The 12,075-nt window shown below is 37.1% G+C and overlaps 1 pseudogene; it reads right to left on the reverse strand.

The window, feature by feature from the left end:
• Window positions 1-11,600, reverse strand: part of LOC133276941 (macrophage mannose receptor 1-like) — a 64,505-nt pseudogene extending 52,905 nt beyond the window's left edge.
• Window positions 11,601-12,075: the final 475 nt, after the last annotated feature.

Below are 12,075 nucleotides of genomic sequence, written 5' to 3' on the forward strand. Positions count from 1 at the left end.
GGGGAGCTGCGGGAGAGCTCTAAGCATGACCTTCCTTTACACAAGCAATTTTCTGTCTCTTTCTCACTACAACTTCTTTGTTCTATCCTTTAGTACAGATTCTGCTAATTTACCAATGACTCATTGGTCTGTATTTCGCCACATCTCCCTGGAACCATTTTAAATGTTGATAACAAATTCACTCTTTTTTCATCCGTTAGCTGTTAAGGCAGTTTTAGCAGGTACTCACAAATTAAAGTGAACAGTTTGCTTAATGTAACCTTTACAGCTCATGGATGCTTCTGCAGCTGTGCTTAGTCCTGACTTACTATTCTTCAAGTCATCTATTTTTTCCATAATCTAGTCTCCTGGTATTTCAGCTTGAAATAGACTCTCTAATGGTACCCTCACAAAGAAACTTTCCAGCACAAAAGTCATTTTCTTCCTCAGTGAGCACAGAGGCAAGAAAACTAATTTTTCTTTACTGTTCCAGACTGATCTGAGTGCTAACTTTATACTCTGATTATCTGCTGGCATCATAGACTCTCTGGCAAGCTGTCTTCTCTTGGCATTTATAGAAGTTTAATTCTATGTCTTCTGGGTTTTTTTATTGCTTTTATTTTATCTTACATTTTATAACCTCACTGAAGATTTTTGAGAAAGTTTTCAGACCAATGATCACTAGGAGGGACATTGCATATCTTGGGGAGAGCAGATTCCTTCATGGCATTTTGAAATCTTGTTTTCTGTGCTGCTGCACAGCATGATTTTGTGAATATATTTCTCTTAACATCACAAGAAATAGTGACATAATCATCTTTGATACTGATTTTTTCATTCTAACTTGAAATCCTTTTTTTACAGTTGCCATTTCAGACTCTTCTCTGAGGTTAACTTTTCCACCAGAGAGATGAGTGTGGAATAGACTCAGGACCTGCCTGTAATTCGTGTTTATCTCCTCATGAAGATGAGACAAAAAGTTAATCTTATGGGTGAATATCTAAGATGTCCCAATATAAAACTGCACTTCAAATTGTTCCCCTTGAAATTAAAAGATGGTGTTTTAAAATTGCCAGTTCTTGTAAATATAATGCAAGCTTAAAGAGTAAAACTCAGAGGACATTGTCAATACAAATCCAAATAGGGATGACGACCTCAGTCAGAGATCACCTAGCACCCACTGCCGTGGCACCTACCAGGCATTTCCGCATCCCAGTGTGTGAAAGAGACAACTTCACCATTGGCCCACCTAAAAGTGCCTTGGCCATCCATGTCAGAGAGACCAAGCCAGAAATATTTCTCACGCCTCAGCCCAGCAAGGCTAGCTTGCTCATACCTGTAAAGGGATCATAAAGACACAAGTGACAAATCCTACTTGTCTGATCTGATGAGCCCTTTTCTCATTTTCCTTGCTTCAGACCTGGGGAGAGAACCTTGTGACAAGATTCTGACTCTCTATAAATCAAAAAACCAAAAGTGAGACTTTTTTGTTGTTCAACTAGAATCCTCATTTGTAACTCACCTAACCTGCCTAACTTGCTCCTTGATGTTGTCTTAGATTTTGTAGTTCCAGGAATATTTCAGAACACATAACATTTATCTATATAAGCCAAGGAAAAGTTATTATAATACCTACTTTCAACTGTGTCTAAGTAACCACCTTCTTCACAAGTGGTATTTGCTTTTGAAAACATTGCTGGAACATGTCCAGTAAAATAGCAGTAGGTTCCATACCTTCTTCAGACCTGTAACACAATTACAGGATTTTCGTATAACTTTTTAATAATTGTGATGCGATATATATGAAGTGAGCTATAACATTTTGAAATTAAGCACAATAATCATTAATATTATGAATTAAAAACCTTTTGCAATGAGATTAGTTTCCTTCTAAGCATTTTTTTAAATTTCTGTCAAAAAATTCTGTAAACTTTCTAAAGTTTAAAGTAAGTGAAAGAAACTACATAATAAACCAAAAAAAAGTAAGTAAAATTAATAAAAAAACAATTAAAAAAAAATCTAAAACATCTATACATAAATAATATAAATAATTCAAATAATTCTAGATGATTCTCAAAGTATCTAATTGATTTGGGAAATAGATATTCATTTCTATATACTTACTTTTTTGCGACCTTAATCAGTAGTTTCCTTTTCTCCTGATATTTGTGATATAGCTTTTCTTTTGCAAATGTAGCCAGCTTTCTTTTCACATAGTCTGCCCAATAGCCATCCTATGGCAGGAAAAAGAATGAAATAACCAAGAGATTAAGAGGAATAATCTAAAGAAAAAGAATAATTTCTTTATAATGTAAACTATTAATTTTCTTTTTCCTTTCATTTTGAAGGAGATTTCTTTTTACCTTATCCAGTTCACCTGGTTGATAACAAAAAAAAATATGCTCACATTCAGTGATATAGTAGACTGAGTTATAATAGTACAGCTACAGCTGGTAGTGGTAAGAAGGGATGATGATAAGGGGAGAATGTACTCAAACTACATTCAGAGATCTGTTTTATAGCCTTAATAATTTCATTGGTGACTTTCAGTTAGTTTCAATATTGAAGTAAAATTTGTATTAAATAATGTTACCTGGCCCTTGATCAGTACACAGTCTCCTGGCCTGTTGTTTCTGGCGGATGGCTCTCCCAGGTGCCATTTTGTGTATGTCACTGGTGTACCATCGCTCCATTCAAAATACGTTTGAACTTTATGATCATTCAGCCCAATCCATGGCTTGTCTGTAGACTCTGAAACATGGAAACACAGAACTAGAAGACCTCTTTATGCCATTGCATCCTTTCCACAGTGCCCTCAAGCTCTAGAACGTATAATTCCTTTCATAAGTTTAAGAAACAAAATTTAGTGTTGTATGATCATTTTGAACGCAAAGACATTAAAATATACTTTGAAAAATCAGAATGCAGTAAAAGCCCTGCACTTCATTAAAAATTTGTACTTCTCCTCCTCATAACAGTGGGAAAAGAGTCAGCCCAATGTTAATACACTATGTTGGTAAGACAGAACTACTCTTTAGGTTTTGTTGCAATGGTCAGGTTTTAAAATACTGGGTTTATGTAAATTGAAGCATGAATGTTTTTAAAGCTACTTTCAAGAAAATGAAGAAAGCAGGGAAAGCCCCTAAGACCACACTCACCAGCTCAAGATCAATTGTTTAGGCAATAAGTAACATCAGAGGTTTGACAACATCCAAAACTTTGCAGGGAAAGTCTGTCAGCAGCCACATCTAACTTTGAAGCTGGCCCTACTCCAAGCTGAGTCTGGACTAACAACACCCAGGGTTCTTTCTGGCCTAAACCAGTGTATGATCCTATGGCTTTAGGCATTCTTAACAAAAGGAAAGCAAGAAAAATGAAAGGTAAATTTAGACAGTATTCACAAAAATGAGAAAGAAAGATACAGAAGGATGCTCACAAATTCTTCAGTAGTCACTAAACTATTCTATGATACCAGAATCAAAAAAAATAAGAAACAGAAACTATCTCCTTGTGCGGTTGGACACCAAGCAGGAAAATTACTCTTTCTGAATAAAAATGTTTTCTGCCTTGAATATCTTCCACTTTTTCAACAATTATATTAGGCCTTTCACCACCCTAATCATAGAAAAAGGCAAATAGTTAACCGGGGCAAAAAGCAGCAGCAGGTCTACAGACTCCTCATGTTTCTGCCAGGGATATTAAAAAGACCATGGGGATATTAAAAAGACCATGGCAAGACCACACTGACATGTTAGATCCAGTGACCTGAGTACTACTCTTTAGGCAGCCCAGGCAATTCCACAGCTTGCTACGTGGAAACCACATTGGCTAGCTTTGCCTATCATTTCCATCTGGCAGTGAAGAAAGCTACACTTTTCTTTAGTAGGTTTCGTCTGTCACTTCTTCCATCATGCAAAGACCTGTGAGCTTGCTGATCTGGCTGCTGGTTGACCACAAGATGCAGAGAATGACTTAAAGCCATGTTGTAAGTTCCCTAAATGCACAGAAAGATGTACACATATGTGGTTTTTCCATAAAAAGCATTTTTTCGAAGCGGAAGTTATATTTCACAATCCTTTTACTAAGAAACCTCACTGGGATGACTGATGTCCTTCTACCCTCATGCAAAGCAAAGCATAAGTCAAGACAGTTGAGTAGGTCTGCAAGTTGCAGCACAGAAGGCAGCATCTGTTTTAAATCTGAAACGAAAGCGTTGCACTAGCCTAACACCACTGGACCTCTGTCTCATGCAGGCATTTCATGGTAGTACAGTTGCTACATCTCAATTCAGCTAACTGGTACTTCTTATATGCAAAGACAAAAGCCCTGCCCTGGAAACACTCACTGTACCCAAGCTGAGACACCATAAAGCTGTGCTCCTCAAGGCTTTGGATGCTGGCCAGGTGACTCCCTTCCTTCTGACAAGAGGCCAAAGCTTCTTCCCATCCTTTGGTCTCCCTGAAGATCTTATAACAGTGATCTATATATGGTACCCATCCATCTGGATGACTAATAGGTCCAATGTCACCTTGGAAAAAAATACCATCATTTTATAGGAGTTCAAATGCCATGTGAGGGATATGACATTGAAAATAATTTCACATATTCTGTGCAGAAGTTCTCTTTGAAAATTCTCATTATAAGGAAATGATGGACACAAAACACAGTAAACATAGGTACAAGTCTAGGTTGTAAAAAGCAAACCAGACACACGAGAAATAGCTTCTATTTCTAGTAAGCTTCTGTTGCTCATCCATGTCAACATGAATGCCAAGCAATTCACGTAATGGCTTCTACTTTAATTATCAACATATATAAACTTACCTGAGGGAACCAAGGTAAAGTTTCTTTTTCTACAAATGTAACCAAGTTTATAATCACATTCCCAATTTTCCCATTTAGCTTTTGTTTCAGGATTTAAAACCATGCAGAGTTTTCCAGAACCTGGAGAAGGGCTTCATTTGGGAAAGGTACAGGTGAAAGAAGTGAACTTTTCTGAAAGGCAAATAGACCTCTAAGCTCAAAGATGCACGAGAGGAGATCACTCCTGGCTGAAGTGAGAGCACCACAGATCATGTCTCTCCCAGCTTTAGAAAGAACTAAGGTAGCTCTCTAGTAGTGGGCATGTTTGCATGAAATGTAGTATCACTTAAGTGGATATGAACATGTAACCCCCTCATAGTTTTATTGTTAGAGACAAGAGAAGACAGCGTAGGTTGGGAAAGACAGTATTGCCTTCAGAGCTAAAGTAGTTTCAAAGTACATAGAAGTTTCTGGCTCATATCTCTATAGAAAATAAAACTTTTTCTAAAGCTAAAGCAAGAAAGCTAAAATCCGTATCTCAGGGCATATCTATATAATAACAGAATTTAAAACAGTATTTAAGGTATGTAATTTTTTCTTTATTTTGAAATAGAGAATCAAAGTCATGGCTACCTGAAGCCCAGTTTAAATATTGGAAAGGGCTGCCTCCGATCCACTCCCATCCACTCCTCAAGTCCAGTCTGTTGAGTCCAATCCATAGTGCAGAATTTGTACCTTCTGTTAACTCTATGTAACCAAAAGAAGATAAATTATTTTTCTAAATCACTTTCTTATTTGCAATAATCACTATTAACGTCTCTAGGAAGACTAGCAATTCGTAAATATCTAACTGTATATGTCATTAGATACTGAGATACCTGAAATATTGACATAGATCAAAGCTTTGATTACTGTAAAACCAAGCAAACAAAAAAATCCTGTTTTATTCTAGCACTTAATGCAAATGAGCACAGATAAGATTCTACAAAGTATATAAAAAATAAAAGTGTTTTTGTAGAATAGGGTAAATTCTCTACAACACTGGATTTATTTGGTACAGTGTAAGTTTAAACAATAAAGCTTTTAGAAGTTAAATTTATCATTAAAAACAACAACAGAAAGTTTCTTCCATACTGTTTCTCCACCAATACATGGGTAGGTAGAGCCATGATTTGGGAACTATGAATAACTGATATGTTTCAATTTGTCAAATGAATGAAAAAAATATCAGATATCAAACTCCATTTGCAAAACCACATCTTTCTTTAGGCACAAAGATATCTCTTAATTCTCATTTTCAATTTTAAAGCTTCCTTTTGACCAAAAAATGAAACTTCCATTTACTTTTCAGATCTCTTTTTCTCAAAAACGAACAAACAAAAAAAAACAAAAACAAAACAAAAACAAAAACCAAACAACCACATCAAAAAAAAACCCTCAAAGTTTTAATAGAACATTTTTAAACAGGAAGTCAAAGTTACACTTGCAGGATACTGGAATGCTTTGGATTCTGTTTAAACTTGACAGTGATTTTGATATTAACTTGCAAATTCTGAAATATTTTGTTTGCTTACTCATGCTTATTTAGGTCCGTAGACATTAGCCAAAGTTATACTAAGAAGTCTTTAACTGTGATGATAGACTGAACAGATCCTGAATGTAAGTCAGGGTTTACTTCAATTCCTTACTTTAATGTATATTTGTTCATGAATGTCTGCGATGCTCAATAATTCTGCATTTTGCTGCTGACAGCTCTTCCTTTCTTGGTACCACATAAGAGCTGATTCAGAGTTTATTTGGTAGTGGACTTTTGTTAGCAGAACTGTAGTCCATGTGGTGTCTTTGTCTGTGGAGAAAATAATTGTTTTGGGGATGATAGTAACTCCACCACAGAAACAAATGGGCCGCAGGTTCTTGTTATGCACGGATTTCTGATTAAATATCACCTGCACTGTTCTTTCAAGAGCACCAAAACTGTTACGAGCAGGATGGGGAAGGATGAAGTTAAGTCTGTAAACTGACAGATAGAGCTGTCAATATTGCCTCCTGTTCCATGAAGATGCATATTTCAGAAATTACTAGAAGAGCAGTGATCACATAGAAAAATATGTGGCATGGAGTGCTGTGTCAGAAATCCGGGGGGAAATCAATAAAAAGATATGCAACATCTCCTCCTTTTCGTTCTGGACAGCAGCTCCCACCGAGAGCTGTGAGAGCCAGCTCTAGCCCTGAATTTAGTATCAAAACAGTTCTTAGACAAATCCCCACCTTGCAACCTGCTTCTGGATGTGCTTCTCACACAGCTTCAGAACATAGGCACTACAATGGTGCTGAGCTGGGTTGCACCCCTCTTCTAATTACCTTTGCATCTTTGTTCTGTTGAAGAACTATCTATACACACTCAATCAAGCACAATACAAAAGGGAATCAGATTATTATTCCCAAAAGACTGTATGAAGTTGAATTGGAAAAAAGAACTGAGAGATGGGACTGACTTTCAAAAGCTTTAAAAATTATTCATTGGCCTATATCATCACATACCTTTTGGGGTCACTGTCCTAGGTGACTTTGTAGGGACTTGGAAAGTGTATTTGACTATGGATTTGAACCACACCAAAAACACATTTTGAATCAACTGGAGTAAAGGGGAGTTTCAACAGTAAAAGACATAATGCTGAACAGGAGCAATGGGGAGGAACATAGGGTAAAGCTCAGAAGTGTTAGGATAAGCCTTCAACACTTTGAATGCAAAGCTTTCTTGTCAAGAACAAGTCTATGAGGGGAGATGGAGAGGGAAGTGATCCCAGAAATGGAAAATAGTTTTCAGAAAGTGATTGAAGTTGTAAAGAAATTCCAGGGATGGAGCTACAGAGTTAACTGTCACAATAGAGTGGAAAGACTGCTTCCCTGGAAATATGAATAGGACTTGATATCATGGACAAAAGGACATATTTCACTTAACTAAAAAAAAAATAAAAAAGAAAAAAAAAAGAAAAAAAAAAACCACAGCAAAAATCACATGAGAATCATGAAGACTGACATGTTAACTTCATCATTAATCTTCCCACATCATTAATTTCTGTGTCCACATCCATTGCAGCAGGGGTCCTCAGAAAAGGATTGTACAATGGTGACAGCACACATCCTGGCTGGAAAACAGTGAGGAGCTCAAAATTATCATGCTGCTTATCAACACCCCCACAATTAGTGGGAAGTGCATGCTGGTTTACTCTTCAATGACATCTTTCACCACATCTTAATGTGGCATTTTATTTCCTTGTATAGAGAGCTTCTGAATGTACCAATACATCATATACTAAAACACATTATTGTAAAATATGTGTTATTATAAACATTCATATTCCACTAGTGCTGTTTTGCCCATACCGCCCCAAGGGAAGCTACATGGGAACAGTGAACTTACCTTTTGATGGGCAAAATCCATATTGCTACTCTGTGTCATAGTTTGCAGTGGTTGCACACCATAGCCAGCCGTCTGACCAGCCAGCCTCTGTGCACTTGGCATACCACTGCTTATTGCATATGAAAGGGAATACACAGGGTGCCCCAAAAGCATTTCCAAGCAGTTTAAAAGTCTCTGAGAAGACAAAATGCACATTATGGAAAATAATAGATGGATGTAAAGTGGAAAATGTGAAGCCTATGCTTCATCACAGTATCACAGTATGATAGAGATTGGAAGGGACCTCAAAAGATCATCTAGTACAATCCCCCTGACAGAGCAGGAACACCTAGATAATGTTACACAAGAATGTGTCCAGGCGGGTTTTGAATGTCTCCAGGGAAGGAGACTCCACAACCTCCCTGGGCAGCCTGTTCCAGTGTTCCGTCACCCTCACTGAGAAGAAGTTTCTTCTCAAGTTTAAGTGGAACCTCTTGTGTTCCAGCTTGTACCCATTACCCCTTGTCCTGTCATTGTTTGCCACTGAGTAAAGCCTGGCTCCATCCTCGTGACACTCCCCCTTTATATATTTATAGACACTTATAAGGTCACCCCTCAGTCTCCTCCAAACTATAGATACCCTATATGGCTCTATTCATGGCTGAATTGCATCTCCAAGTACTTTCCATGTTACCTTTCTTATAACAAAATTCATTTTAACACTTTTTCAGATTTAAGCTGCTGACAGATGTTTTACAACAGCATTATTCTGAGGTAATATTTCATAGATGTGGTCTACAACTAGATTTTTTTTCTGACAAAGATGCTTTTACAAATTTAAGTCTCCAGAGCTCTACCATAAGATACTACTACTGTAAACAGTGTTAAGATTTACATATAATGTGTAAGAGGAGGAACTAATTTTTAAAAGTTTTACTTCCTGGAAAAAGTAAACATCAGATGAGATATTTCATCTCTGGTTTTATTCCAGTGAATATTTAAGTATCTCACATACAGTGGAACAGCTCCCACATTGCAAGGTTCAGAGTTTAATACTTCAACTATACCTTGAGGTGGTTTTTTGAAAATTCATCCTAGATGTAGGAAGGCCATTCAGAACAATCAGACTTCAGCTAATTACAAAAGGTAATTGCACTGTTAATTACAATCATTCCATGAGCATCCCCATCTGCTGAGTCACAAAAGCCATGTTTCCTCTGCCTACACTGGTACTTCCAGCCCTTTCTCAGCCCACACATAATGTGTTTCTTGAGGATGTAATTTCATTTCCATGTTGCTGTAGAAGAAATGTATCAGTGTTTATACTCTTTATTGACAATGTAGTAATACAGTATGGTAAGCAACAGTGACTCTGGAGAATAGTTACATACAGTATCAAAGCAGGTATATCTGTATACACTTACATATTTAGATAATACAGAGAAAGCACATGAAGTATATGAAATACTTTTAATACTAATATCCTATAATTAATATACTGAAATAATGTGTATATAAGATACATATAAAATATATATGAAATACATACTTAGCAATAAATATGAAATTCAAGGCTAAATACCTCAGTACACTGATTTTTTTAAACTCTGAACGTTACTGAAAGAATCAGTCAGAGCCAAAGATCCAAAACACTCTAATGCTCACAAAGAAACTGGTGCAAAACGTGAAAGAATCAATTTTCTGTACCTTCATATCCCCAGGAACATAAAATATCTATGGCCCCAAAGATCTTCCACTTACTCTTCACTCTGAAAAACAAATCTTCTCCTTGGATTGCAAGGAAGCTTTCATTTCTGCATTCCCACCGCTGGAGCTCACTTGTTCAGCTACATGGGTATAGGGCAAACAGAGCCTAACCTTTTGATGGCACCCCTAGGCATAGGTTCAGCCTCACACTCATAAGCTGATAATCAGTGATCTACCTGAATTTTTGTGATTCATTGTCTTGATTGCAAGTGGCAGTTCTAGCAGAGTGTGCAACAGATGCCTGAAGACAGGCCTTGTTGAATTTATTATATATTAAAAACATTTCAATGCCTGTAAAACAAAATAAAACAAAACAAAAGCAAAAACCTAGTAAATGGTTAATATAGAAGATATGTATAGTGGAAATATGCCATGATTCTATCTCCCATTCACATAAACAAGGAGTAATACCATTTATATCAGATAAAAACAGATGGTTTTGAATAGCCCAGTGCAACATCAATTTTGTTTCACAAAAAATTTACTTCATCTGCTTTATCAATGACAGTGAATTCAGTGAGTCTGTCCAAAACAATGAATGAAAATAATCTTCTTTATAAGCACTAAGTCTCCCTGGTTTCCACAGCGGTCATCTGTGAGTATCTTTATGTCCTACAAAGAATTCCACATTTCACCACTTCTGAAGTTTTTCCTGCCTAACTTTGTTACCATTACCCAGACACCAACAGCTAAAAAAATCAGAATACACATTTAAACATATCTCATTATTTTTTTCAGTCTGATCTTCTTGGGTTATTGAAATGACTGTGCCACTGTATCTGGATAAAGCCGTTAAGAATTCAGTCTTTTCTTCCTTGTCATCCATTTCTTTTTTTTTTTTTCCTGTTAGATCCTGCCATTAAGAAGCTCCCCATCCATATGTCCCAAACTACTAACGTACATATAGGCACTGCCACAGAACCAAAAATCACCCAGAAATGCCAGAGGACATCAAAGCAGTTTCACAGGCAGCTTCATAAGAGACAAGCTGGAGGTACTTACCCACCAGCTGCAAAGCACTGTGGACAAGAGAAAGAACAATCAAGAACCCAGAGAACATAACTGCAAATGCTGTTTCCTTCTCTTCCCTTCACCAAAAGCTGGATATGAGAACTGCTGGCAATAAAGTGCTGCTGAAGAGTGGACAGTGACCAATCCTCCTCAGTTTTGAAGGCTGGGCGGATGGATAGAAAGCTCTGAATGCTAAAAAAGGAAATATTGTCACATGCCACATTTCCAAAAACACCAACACACAGCACAAACTTTGCCTTCAAAAAAATAATGACTTCTCACTGAGAACTGTGCTGCCTTAGGAAAGCAGGTATTACACGGACAGTTATATCTCAATACCTTCCAGCCATCTCTGCTAATGAGACGCCTGGAGAGCTCGTGGGATCAAAGCAACAGTGATTTACCAATGACAGAAATTCAGCCACAGCTTTTAAATCTTACACATTAATTACACAGAAAAAAGGTATCACCAGGAAAACATGTTGGTCTCATTTCCATGTGTGAGATGAGGCAGGATTGAATTTTAGAGAAGTGAAATCCATTCTGCAGGACATTATAGAAATTTCTGTGCTTCTAAATGAGACTGCCATTGTCCTAACAACCTGCATTTCTGCATAAATGCAACTAAGAGACCATCACCCAATGGTGATACTATCTGAAAAACGGCTCATTTTAACAACAATCCCCATTTTTCTTACAAAGTAGGTCAATCTTGCTGGACAACCATACCAAGAGCCAGCCAAAATTTCAGGAAATGCCACAATTCTCTTCTTACCTAGATCACAGAGCAAGCACTCAGGAGTCTGGCTTCCAAACAGATGGCTGGAAATAAACAGCACTCTTCTCCTAACCACTATAAACTGTCCCCATAACTGCACAGAGGCCTGGCTTTGTCACAGTAGATTTTTACCACAGAAATATTTTGTTTTGTTCAGAAACACTGCAAAATGGAGAAAACAATCTGCGGTGTGAAAATATTATTCAAAGCATAGTAACATATTTGTTCAGCACCTGTAGCAAAAACATGACAGCAAAGAAATTTGGCATCATCTCCTGTTTGTTGCCAAGATGATTGCCTTTTCAAATAACAAGATTTGTTCCTGCTTGCCTGC

This window comes from Pezoporus flaviventris, unplaced genomic scaffold (assembly GCF_033815535.1).
Source record: "Pezoporus flaviventris isolate CSIRO_AGI_PZ_B2104156 unplaced genomic scaffold, CSIRO_AGI_Pfla_v1 ptg000047l, whole genome shotgun sequence".
Taxonomy (NCBI): Eukaryota; Metazoa; Chordata; class Aves; order Psittaciformes; family Psittacidae; genus Pezoporus; species Pezoporus flaviventris.